Below are 12,396 nucleotides of genomic sequence, written 5' to 3'. Positions count from 1 at the left end.
TCTTCAGATGGTACTGCAACGACTTCGAGAACATAGACTCTACGCCAAGTTCAAGAAATGTGAGTTCTGGTTGTCTCAGGTGTCCTTCCTAGGGCACATTGTGAGTAAAGATGGGATCAAGGTGGATCCCGGGAAGATTGAATCCGTCAGGGATTGGCCGAGACCGAAGACAGTGACAGAAATCAGAAGCTTCTTGGGATTAGCTGGGTATTACCGTAGGTTCGTGGAGGGGTTCTCCAAAATTTCAATGCCCCTAACCGAGCTTACAAAGAAGAATCAGCGATTTATCTGGACAGATAAATGCGAAGCTAGTTTTCAGGAGCTGAAACAGAGATTGATTACTGCTCCGGTGCTAGCTTTGCCTTCGGACAAGGAGAAGTTCGTGGTCTATTGTGACGCATCCAAACAGGGTTTGGGGTGCGTATTGATGCAAGCCGACCGGGTTATCGCTTACGCCTCCCGTCAGTTAAAGGATTATGAACAGCGATATCCGACTCATGACTTAGAATTAGCCGCAGTGGTTTTTGCACTGAAGATTTGGCGGCATTACTTGTATGGTGAGAAGTGCGAGATCTACACCGACCACAAGAGTCTCAAGTATTTCTTTACTCAGAAAGATTTGAACATGAGACAGAGGCGTTGGTTGGAACTAGTGAAGGATTATGATTGTGAGATCCTCTATCATCCCGGAAAAGCCAATGTAGTGGCCGATGCCCTGAGTAGAAAGGGGCCCGGGCAGGTAGCTAGCATGGTTCAGATCTCACCTCAGCTAGCAGAGGATATGGTCAGGTCCAGCATTGAGTTTGTGGTAGGTCAGCTACACAACTTAACGCTGCAATCTGATCTGTTAGAAAGAATAAAAGTTGCTCAGACGACAGATCCGGAGTTAGTGAAGATCCGAGATGAGGCATTGGCTGGTCAAGCCAAGGACTTTTCAGTGTCAGATAGTGGGATGCTTTTGTATAAAGCCAGGGTTTGTGTCCCGAACAGTGTGGACTTGAGGAACGAGATCTTTGAGGAGGCTCATTCTACCCCGTATTCTCTGCATCCCGGCACCACCAAGATGTACCAAGATTTGAAACCGTACTTCTGGTGGAGCGGTATGAAGAAGAATTTGGTAGAATTCGTTTCGAGATGCCTCACGTGTCAGCAGATCAAGGCTGAACATCAGAGACCAGCAGGGTTGTTGCAGCCTCTAACCCTACCAGAATGGAAATGGGAGGATATTACTATGGATTTTGTGGTCGGATTACCTAGGACCACGGGTATGTATGATTCCATCTGGGTAGTGGTGGACCGATTTACGAAATCTGCTCATTTTCTGCCGGTTAGAACAACGTTTACAGTGGATCAGTTGGCAGAGTTATATGTCAGGGAGATAGTGAGACTTCACGGGGTACCGAAGTCTATTGTTTCGGACAGGGATCCGAAATTCACCTCCAAATTTTGGCAGAGTTTGCAACGGGCAATGGGTACAAAGCTAAAATTCAGTACAGCATTCCATCCTCAGACAGATGGTCAGTCCGAAAGGACAATTCAGATATTGGAGGACATGCTGAGAGCCTGTGTTATGGACTTTGAGGGTTCATGGAATAAATACCTACCGTTAGTAGAGTTCTCATATAACAACAGTTATCAGAGTACGATAGGGATGGCACCCTACGAACTGTTGTACGGTAGGAAATGTAGATCCCCTATCCACTGGGATGAGACAGGGGAGAGGAAATACCTAGGTCCAGAGTCAGTTCAGCGGACCAATGAGGCAATAGAGAAGATTAAAGCTAGAATGCTTGCCTCCCAGAGCGGACGAAGAGTTACGCGGTCCGAAACGTAGGGATGTTGAGTTCCGAGTAGGGGACCATGTGTTTTTGCGAGTATCTCCGATGAAGGGGATTAAACGTTTCGGGAAAAGAGGCAAGTTATGCCCTAGATTTACAGGACCTTTCGAGATTCTCGAGAAGATAGGTCAAGTGGCATATCGGTTGGCATTGCCTCCAGCTTTATCAGCAGTGCACAACGTATTTCATGTCTCAATGTTGAGAAAATACGTTTCAGACCCCTCTCATATACTCAGTTATGAGGGCCTTCAGCTTCAGTCAGATATGTCTTACGAGGAACAGCCAGTGCAGATCCTGGATAGAAAGGATAAAGTCCTTCGGAATAAGACCATAGCATTGGTCAAGGTTCTCTGGAGAAACAGTAAGGTGGAAGAAGCCACCTGGGAGCTAGAATCAGATATGCGAGCTCAATATCCAGAGTTATTCAGGTTAGATTTCGGGGACGAAATCCTTTTAAGGGGGGGATAGTTGTAAAGCCCGCTTAGTTAATTTGGAAATTAGCAGTTATTTATGTTAATCAGGAAATTATTTATAGCTATTTAAATAATTTATCATTGTTATTTATGGAAGTCAGATATGCATAATTATGTCTTCAGTAGCTTTTATGTTTCGTATTTCCGGTGTCCGGTATTTTGGAACGCGGCGTTTGGCTCAGTAGAAATCACAACTTAGTATGTTAGTATTTTGGGGACGGGTTTTAGACATTGGGAATGTCGGGAATGGCCGGGAATTTAGAATGTCCCAAAAATACCCCTTAAGTATGAATTATGTGATTTTATGGTGGAGGGGCAAAATGGTCTTTTTGCCCCATTAGTGTTTTGTTTTATGTGATTTATTAAATGGAAAAATAAGTATTTATTTTATTAAATGTTGGCTGAAATGAGTTTAATTAAATGGCTTTATTATTTCCAAATTCCTTCATTTTTAACACTTAGAAAAAAATAGAAAATTTTCCAACAAAACTCTCTCTTTTCCTCTTCACTTTCGGCTGGGTATTGTGGGGTGCAAAGCTGGGTTTTTTCTTCATTTCTCTAAGCTAAATTCATCCTAATTGTGAGCTCTTGATTGTGGTAGGTGATTCTAACCCTTTCTCCTTTAATTTCTTGAAAAACTATGTGAAAAATTATGATGCATGCATGTTGTTTTAGATGTTGTTGCTGCTGTAATTTTGTGGTTGATTTGTGTAGTTCAAGCATGTTATTTTGATAGGATTTAAGCTATGTTGAAAGCATGATAGTTAGATTGAGCTAAGCTTTGTTGTTTTTATGAAAAAGTATGAATTTTGGATGGAAAGTGTTGTGTTTATGTTCTGTGTTGTTGCTGTTGTTCTTGTTAGTTTGCAGAGGTTAGATTATGCTTAGTTATGTTGAATTATGTTGGTTTGCATGCTTGTTTAGGTGGTTTGCTCAAGCTTGAGTTTGGAACTCAAAGCTTGAGCTCCAATGGCAAAATTTGTATGTGGGATTTCTGGGTAGGTTTGATGCTCTAGAATTGTTATTTGGGACCTATTGAGGAGGTCTGGAAAGTTTGGGATCAATTGGGTTCGAATTGGTCAAGATATGGGAATTTTTGGTTGCTGCCTGCGAGGAACCGGAATTCCGGTTGAGCATCCGGAATTCCGGATGGGGTTCAGAATTTTCCCAGAACCGGAATTCCGGTTGGGCAACCGGACTTCCGGATGGGGGATTTTTCAGAACCCTAGTTTTCCTCGTTTTTGGGTTTTTAGGGGTATTGCCATGCTTTTTATCGATAGGGAAACTTTTAGTTTCGAGTTTTAGTCCCCGGGAAGTGATTTAGCGTGTCACTTATAGTGTTGTGATTTTTATGGTTTAGGAGCCAGTAATCCGCCGTTCAGCTTCAGTTCCAGTCAGGTTGACCGGCACACCTGAAATCGGAATCCAGGTAAGATTAGTATAACAGTATGCATATGTAGATTACATGTTTAGCGAGCATGTAGGAAGCCTATTAGATTACATTAGTTGTATGTTGGCTTCGAACCATCCAACCCTGTCACGTCGGTACAGGCTGGAGTATGACCAGCAGCCGGAGTATGACCGGTTTGACCGATCAGGCTGACACTTGGTTGGTGGTTCCGTGCTATTGACGTATCCCGTCGGTACAGGCTGGAGTATGACCAGCAGCCGGAGTATGACCGGTTCGACCGATCAGGAGGATATAGTAACACGTCGGTACAGGCTGGAGTATGACCAGCAGCCGGAGTATGACCGGTTCGACCGATCAGGTTGTTACGTGTCAATAGTACCGTCCCTATGAACGTTCAAAACTCAGTACCATGTTGGACATGGCAGTAGTGCTCAGTACCATGTTGGACATGGCAGTAGCGGGACTCAGTATCGTGTTGGACACGGCAGTCAGTTTTATGTATGATATTATTATGCTTTTCTTACTGAGTCTGTCGACTCACAGTTTACGTTGCATGTGTAGGTAAAGGCAAGGCAGTTGCTGATGGACCGTGAGCGAGCTTATGGGATTGTACATGTCGGGGCGGTTAGGCCTGGAGCGTACGATCCTCGGGACAGCACGGCTGAGATTTTGTAATTGTCGTTAGACGACTTTATTTTGATGTAAAAGTTGAACAGTGAAAACGTTTGTAAATATTTTATAAATCGGGATCCCGTGACTTTTTGTAAAATGGTTTATAAGTTAATGAAAAAGCAAAATTTTAATTAATCACGTTTTTCCATAAACCTCGTTGATTAGCAACGAGCTGCACAGTACGTTTAAAAATCACGTAATACGCCTAAGATAGTTAGGGTGTTACAGTATTCTTATACACTTCATTTTTTCGAAATGAAATATATATTTATAGAAAATTAAATTTGAGTTATAAATTAATTTAAATTAATTTTGAAACAACTTAAATTGAATAATTTTCTAAATATTTACGGAAATTATTACTAAGATGGAAATAATTCACGTTATTTTCATATCCATCTAAGTATAATTTATAAATATTACATTAAAATTTATATTTAGAATTTTTCATTCTAAATTGAAAATTTTAATTAAATATATATATTTAAAATAAATTGATTAAAATAAATATTAGGAGAAAATACAACCTTCATTAAATAATGAGCTTTATTATTATAAGGATATTCGATCTCCATTGTTGGTTTTACATAGCTATTGTTTTAGTGAGTAATCCTCCCTAGTGGAGGAACGTTCATTAGCAAGTTAGCACCGTTTAATCTCGAAAGATAAGTAATCTTGTAAGTTTTTTATATAGTTTTGATCACCCTATTGGTGGCGACTGTATAAGACTTGCAAGAATATGAAACAATGGTGGAAGCTCATAAGATAGAATAGACTCTCGCCTAAACGGGACAACGCGGATCCACATCTTGATCGAATAAAAGGTTGCTAGAATATTGATCATTTTAGATGAGCTAACAACTCTATTCAATGGATGGTAGCTTTGACTCTCGCCCAAACGGGACACTGATATCAGTTTGTTGAAAACCTTGGAAATTATTTAGGATTGTATGTTTTAGTATTTTCACTTGTCATTCCTACTTGCTATGTGCTTTAATAATTTCTGAATTGTGTATGCATTTGTATTGAACCATGTTATTTTCTGTTATTAAATTGTAGTTTAATTTCGAATCTTCATTATTGGTCTAACTTGGCTTGTTTTTCTAATGAGATAAATCCCTAATGGATTTTCACCATTAGACTAACATAATAGTGTTAGATCTCGAAAGATAAATATTGTATATGCAACATCTAGCTGTTTATCAATGGATGACACCTTAGACTAGTATTTTACAATATGAAACAAGAAGATTGTATAAATAAGATTACTTTGACTCTCGCTATTCGGAGCATCGTTGGATTCTTATTTAAAACGAAATTATCCTAATTCCTCTTAGCTTATTCATTTCGAATTAGCTCAATGACATATCATTGGATGAATGGTCTATAAATCATATAAAGTCATTCTATATTTTCTCTTAAGAAATTAAATGACGCATATGATTATATTCCCAAAATTCTATCCCAAAATGTTATAAATCCTCAATCTTAGAAATCTCCTACCTGTATAGGCAAATCATAGAGTTAGATTAGTAGTGGTGGTCCAAGAAAGAATTACTAATTATACAATTACACTTTCACAAGTGTTTCATAACCATTTTCTATCAATGGATTCAAACTGTATGAGTTTAGTATTCTGTGACCAGAATCCACTTGCACTATTCTAAGAACTCTTTGATGTAACTAAACTTAAGTCATCAAAAGATACAACCACATATTTTATAAATCTATGGCATTTGTATCTTGTTCGTACTGGTCTTGACAAGATCATTCTCTGCAATGAGTTAATATGCCTATATCCACTGAAATTAAGTTCATCTCATTCGCAGATGGATGTACATTCAGGGGTGGATATGACTTTTCGTTGTATTCTTAAAAAGATCACTCGAGATTTTACCTTATGCAAAAGAAATTTGAAATGTTTGAAAAATTTCATCAATTTCTAGCAATGGTAAGTGGTTAAAGATCTTGCGAACTGATAGGGGTGGAGAAAAAGTTAGTAGATATGCAGTTCAAAGATCATTAATTTGATTTTGAATTATATCCAAACTTACCTCCCAAGAAATTCGAGTTGCATATTGATGATTAGTTACTAGTCGTTGCCTAAATCCTTCTATGGTAATATAATTTCAGAATGATGCAATGGTTGTATACTTAATGTAAATCATTACTAGATTCATGGATGACCTAATCGAAATCTTAAGAAAAGCTAGAACTGCTAACCTTGGTTTGCATGTTTGTTAGCTATTCTAAGTGATTAGGGGTGGAGCATCCCATAGTAATTAGATAGGAAAATGTTTGTTTAAACAAATACTACTTTTCTAAGAAAATGACTAAGTCTGAAAATAAAGTAGCAAATAAAGGAGATATTTTTTCTTGATTCCATAAGTGTTCTATCATCTTATTCGTTACAAGATGATCCCACTGCCTCTGTTGTCTTAACACAACCGAAGAGGTCAATAGCATTTAGTTTTCTTAGACATAATTCACGATACCTTGTCGTAGTGGGAGAGTTTCAAGGAACTTTACCTTCTTATGACTTGGAAAATACTAGTCATTAAGATTCATTGTGAGTTTAAACAAATGGATTGTCAAGATAAGAAACTAAGAAGAAAGCCAATAGAACTATGGTTTGATCCATTCACATGGAGTAACCTAAAGTTTTTTGTTACAAGGACATAAAAGGAAATTTTCGTTAATAAGTCTATTCAATGGACTTAGCAAAACTTCCTGTTCCTAGTATTATAGGTTTGAGTTTATCTAAACCTATGGCTTGTGGTATACCTGGTAATTACTTACTCTAATGCAAGCATAAGATGCTGAGGGATTTTCTTTCCAATGGCAATCTATAGAAGCTTCACAACTTCTTAGACATAGATTTTATTTATCTAAGGAAAAGTCTCAACTATTCCAGAAAAGATAAAGCCATTCTTAAATCAACAATGAGAGGTCTCAGATATGCTTTTGTATGCCTTAGACTAGACACCTGCTGTTGAGTGGGAGTAATGAGTAGGCATCAGATTAATCCAGGAGAGGAACATTGGAAGACAATCAATTAAATCTTAAGATTAAGAAGAGGAACTATATGTTAGTCAATAAGGGTGGTTTTGAAACTCTTAGACTACACCACATCAGATTTAGAGACTTGGCTGTGTGCTAGAAAGTCTGCTGATGAGATGGTGATTACTTTGGGGGTGGAGTAGTGATTTTGGAGAAGTGTAAAAACCTATCTGAAATCTCTTAGTCTACCAGAAAGAGACTGAATGTTAAAGTTGCAGGAAAGGTGTTTATTCAGTCTAAGGAAAGTTCTATACATTTGTGGCACTGTTCCAACTTGCCTTAACTACTAGGGTTACTTCTTGAATAACCAAGAAGTAGTTCCCAAAATTATAGAATCCAGTATCCCAAAAGAGTAGACATATAGAGAGGAATTTCACATAATCAAGGATTTTGTGATTAAGGAAGAGTAATGGTGGAGAAGAGGGTGGGTTTAATTCAACCTGTCAGATCCTATTACGAGGAGTTTTCTACTATTACACTTAATTGGTATATCAAGGTGTTAATGATTATTTGAAATGCACTTTTTGTTTTATATTAGTGCAAGTGGGAGTTTGTTGGGTTTTATGCCCTAAATAAAACTCATTTCATATAATCAGATTTACTTATTAATAAAGATCAGAAATAACATTTTATTTTGCATGGTTCACATGATTTATTTCATGATTATATGTATATAATGTATGAATTCTTTTTAAGTCTAGAACATATGAATTTGATAAGATTATAGTGTTGTCAGCACAGTGGAATATAATCTTAATTATATGTTCAAAAGTTTATTCCCTGATTTGTCAGAACACTGGATTTAGACTGACATGGTATAATCAGCGATAGTTATTCTTACACCTTGGAAAAGTGTTATGTCCTTTCCAGGACATTGGCAAAGTTTACCAGTATCGGATGTATGGAGTATACATCGGAAGGGACCGATATTGAACTTTGATTAGATATGTTAAAATTTACTGTAATATCTATTTAATTCAATATCACCTGTTGATCCTATATCAAATGATCTCAATCCTGATATGGTTAGGTTCAATCTCAAGAGTGTTATTCGTGTTCTTTGATTTGTTAGTTAAGCCTTCTTCTGAGTCAAGGTAATACGTACATTTTGGGAACACGGTAATGCAATTGAGTGGGAGCGCTAACATAAATATGGAATCTATAGCTTCTATTTGGCAAATAGAAGTAAAGGATGATTTCCTTCGAGCTTAACCAAACGAAGATAAATGGTGGAGATCTCATTTCACTTAGGTGAAATATCATTTATACACGGTTAAGTGTTTTAAGGATAAAATACATTGAAGGTGTAGCGGTAATAGTAGTGCCTTTTCAATGTAGATCATCTATATAGAGGATCATTGATCACATTAGGGTTATAACAATGGATAACTAATGACGTGTCTATATCGTGGAACATATAGAGCGTTATATATGACTGAGAGTGCAATTCCAAGTTCTAAGTGTGGATTCAATGAGGAATTAATAAGTTAGGGAATTTACTTGGTAAATTCGGTTCGACTTATTGGAAGCTCGGTTATATAGACCCATGGTCACCATACTAGTTGAGACCATACTGCTTGTAAGACTCAGTTAATTGATTTTAATTAATCAATTATAATTCTAAAAGTTAAACTATGTCTACTTTATGAATTTTCACTAAGCAAGGGCAAAATTGTAAAGAAAAGAGATTTTAGGTTTATTTATTGATTAAGAGACTTTATATGTATAAATTAATAAATATATTAAATGGAAATATTATTTAATAATTATTTTCAAGTTATTAAATAATTAGAATTGGCATTTAAAAGGTTAAATTGGAAAATTGGCATTTTTGAGAAAATGGGAATGGAAAATAACAAAATGGGAATGTTGCAAAGTGAGGCCCAAATCCCTTTGTATGGCCGGCCACATGCACTAGGAAATACCATTTGTAGTTTCCATTATTTATGCCATACAATTCTAACCTAAACCTAGAGGGTTTTCTATAAATAGAAAGTGTTGGCTTCAGGAAACAGTGAACTTACACAACCTTTGAACAATTAGTTTCTCTGAGATAGTCGCACGCCTCTCTCTCTTTTCTTTTCTGTAAATTTCGAAATTCCTTGAGTGATGAGTAGTACCCACACACATCAAGTGGTATCCCAATCATAGTATGTAAGACTATGGAAAATCTGCATCAAAGAAGGAGAAAAGAAGATCCAGATTTAGATCTTGATTATGCTCTGCTACAGAAAGGAATCAAGGGCTAGAGATCTGAATGGAAGGAGTCATATTATTCCGCTGGACCCACTGTAAGGTTTTCTAAACTTTATATGTGTTTACTTTCATTGTTTTAGAATTCATATTAGGGTGTTAATCAAACATACTTGTTAGTAAATCTAGATCCTGGTAAAATTAATTTCCAACATCCTCTTCTTAATCTTAAGATCTACTTGATTGTCTTCCAATGTTCCTCTCCTGGATTAATCTGATACCTACTCATTAGTCCCACTCAACAGCAGGTGTCTAGTCTAAGGCATACTAAAGCATATCTGAGACCTCTCACTGTTGATTTAAGAAATTCTTTCATGGCTTTATCTTTTCTGGAATAGTTGAGACTTTTCCTTAGATAAATAAAATCTATGCTTAGAAGTTGTGAAGCTTCTATAAATTGCCATTAGAAAGAAAATGCTTCAGCATCTTACTAAAGTAAGTTGCTTGCATTAGAGTAAGTAATTACCAGGTATACCACAAGCCATAGGTTTAGATAAACTCAAACCTATAATACTAGGAACAGGAAATTTTGTTAAATCCATTGAATAGACTTATTAACGAAAATTTCCTTTTATGTCCCTGTAATAGAAAACTTTAGGTTACTCCATGTGAATGGATTAAACCATAGTTCTCTTGGCTTTCTTCTTAGTTTCTTATCTTGACAATCCATCACTTGTTTAAACTCACAATGAATTTTAATCACTAGTGTCTTCCAAGTCACAATAAGGTGGATTCCTAGAAACCCTCCAACTACGACAAGGTACCGTGAATTATGTCTAAGAAAACTAAATGGTATTGACCTCTTCGGTTGTGTCAAGACAACAGAGGCAGTGGGATCATCATATGTCAAATAAGATGATAGAACACTTTTAGAATCAAGAAATAAAATTATCTCCTTTATTTGCTACTTTATTTTCAGACTTAATTATTTTCTTAGAAAAGTAGTATTTGTTTAAACAAACACTTTCTTATCTAATGACTATGGGATGGTCCACCCCTAATCACTTAGAATAGCTAACAAACATGCAAACCAAGGTTAGCTGTTCTAGCTTTTCTTAAGATTTTGATTAGGTCATCCATGAATCTAGTAATGATTTACATTAAGTATACAACCATTGCATCATTCTGGAAATTATATTACCATAGAAGGATTTAGGCAACGACTAGTAACTAATTATCAATATGCAAATTGAATTTCTGGAGAGGTAAGTTTGGATATAATTCAAAAATCACATTAATGATCTTTGAACTGCATATCTACTAACTTTTTCTCCACCCCTATTAGTTCGCAAGATCTTTACCCACTTACCTTAATTGTTTATCACCATTGCTAGAAATTCATGAAATTTTTCAAACATTTCAAATTTCTTTTTGCATAAGGTAAAATCTAAAGTGATCTTTTTAAGAATACAACGAAAACTCATATCCACCCCTGAATGTACATCCATCTGCGAATGAGATGAACTTAATTTCAGTGGATATAGGCATAGTAACTCTTTGCAGAGAATGATCTTGTCAAAACCACTATGAACAAGATACAAATGTCATAGATTTATTTGGTTGTGTCTCTTGATGACTTGATTTAGTTGCATCCAAGAGTTCTTAGAATAGTGCAAGTGGATTCTGGTCACAGAATACTCAACTCATACAGTTTGAATCCATTAATAAAAAAATGGTTATTAAACACTTATGAAAGTGTAACTGTATGATGAGTAATTCTTTCTTGGACCACCACTACTAATTTAACTCTAAGTTGATTTGCCCATACAAGTAGGAGATTTCTAAGATTGAGGATTTATATCATTTCGAGATAGAATTTTGGGAATATAATCATATGCATCATTTAATTTCTTAAGAGAAAATATAGATTGACTTTATATGATTTATAGACCATTCATCCAATGATATGTCATTGAGCTAATTCGAAATGAATAAGCTAAGAGGAATTAGGATAATTTCATTTTAAATAAGAATCCAACGATGCTTCGATTAGTGAGAGTCAAAGTATTCCTATTTATACAATCTTCTTGTTTCATATTGTAAAATACTAGTCTAAGGTGTCATCAATTGATGAACAGCTAGATGTTGCATATACAATATTTATCTTTCGAGATCTAACACTATTATGTTAGTCTAATGGTGAAAATCCATTAGGGATTTCTCTCATTAGAAAATCAAACCAAGTTAGACAAACAATGAAGATTCGAAATTAAACTACAATTTAATAACAGAAAATAACATGGTTCAATATAAATTCATACACAATTCAGAAATTATTAAACATATAGCAAGTAGGAATGACAAGTGAAAATACTAAAACATACAATCCTAAATAATTTCCAAGGTCTTCAACAAACTGATATCAGTGTCCCGTTTAGGCGAGAGTCAAAGCTACCATCCATTGAATAGAGTTGTCAGCTCATCTAAAATGATAAACATTCTAGCAACCTTTTATTCGATCAAGATTGGAATCCACGTTGTCCTGTTTAGGCGAGAGTCAAGGCTATTCTATCTTATGAGCTTCCACCATTGTTTCATATTCTTGCAAGTCTTATACAGTCGCCACCATTAGGGTGATCAATACTATATAAAAAACTTACAAGATTACTTATCTTTCGAGATTAAACGGTGCTAACTTGCTAATGAACGTTCCTCCATTAGGGAGGATTACTCACTAAAACAATAGCTA

This window comes from Cannabis sativa, chromosome 4 (genome assembly GCF_029168945.1).
Source record: "Cannabis sativa cultivar Pink pepper isolate KNU-18-1 chromosome 4, ASM2916894v1, whole genome shotgun sequence".
Lineage (NCBI taxonomy): Eukaryota > Viridiplantae > Streptophyta > Magnoliopsida > Rosales > Cannabaceae > Cannabis > Cannabis sativa.
The sequence above is the reverse complement of the archived record's forward strand: the minus strand, read 5'-3'. Positions refer to the sequence as shown.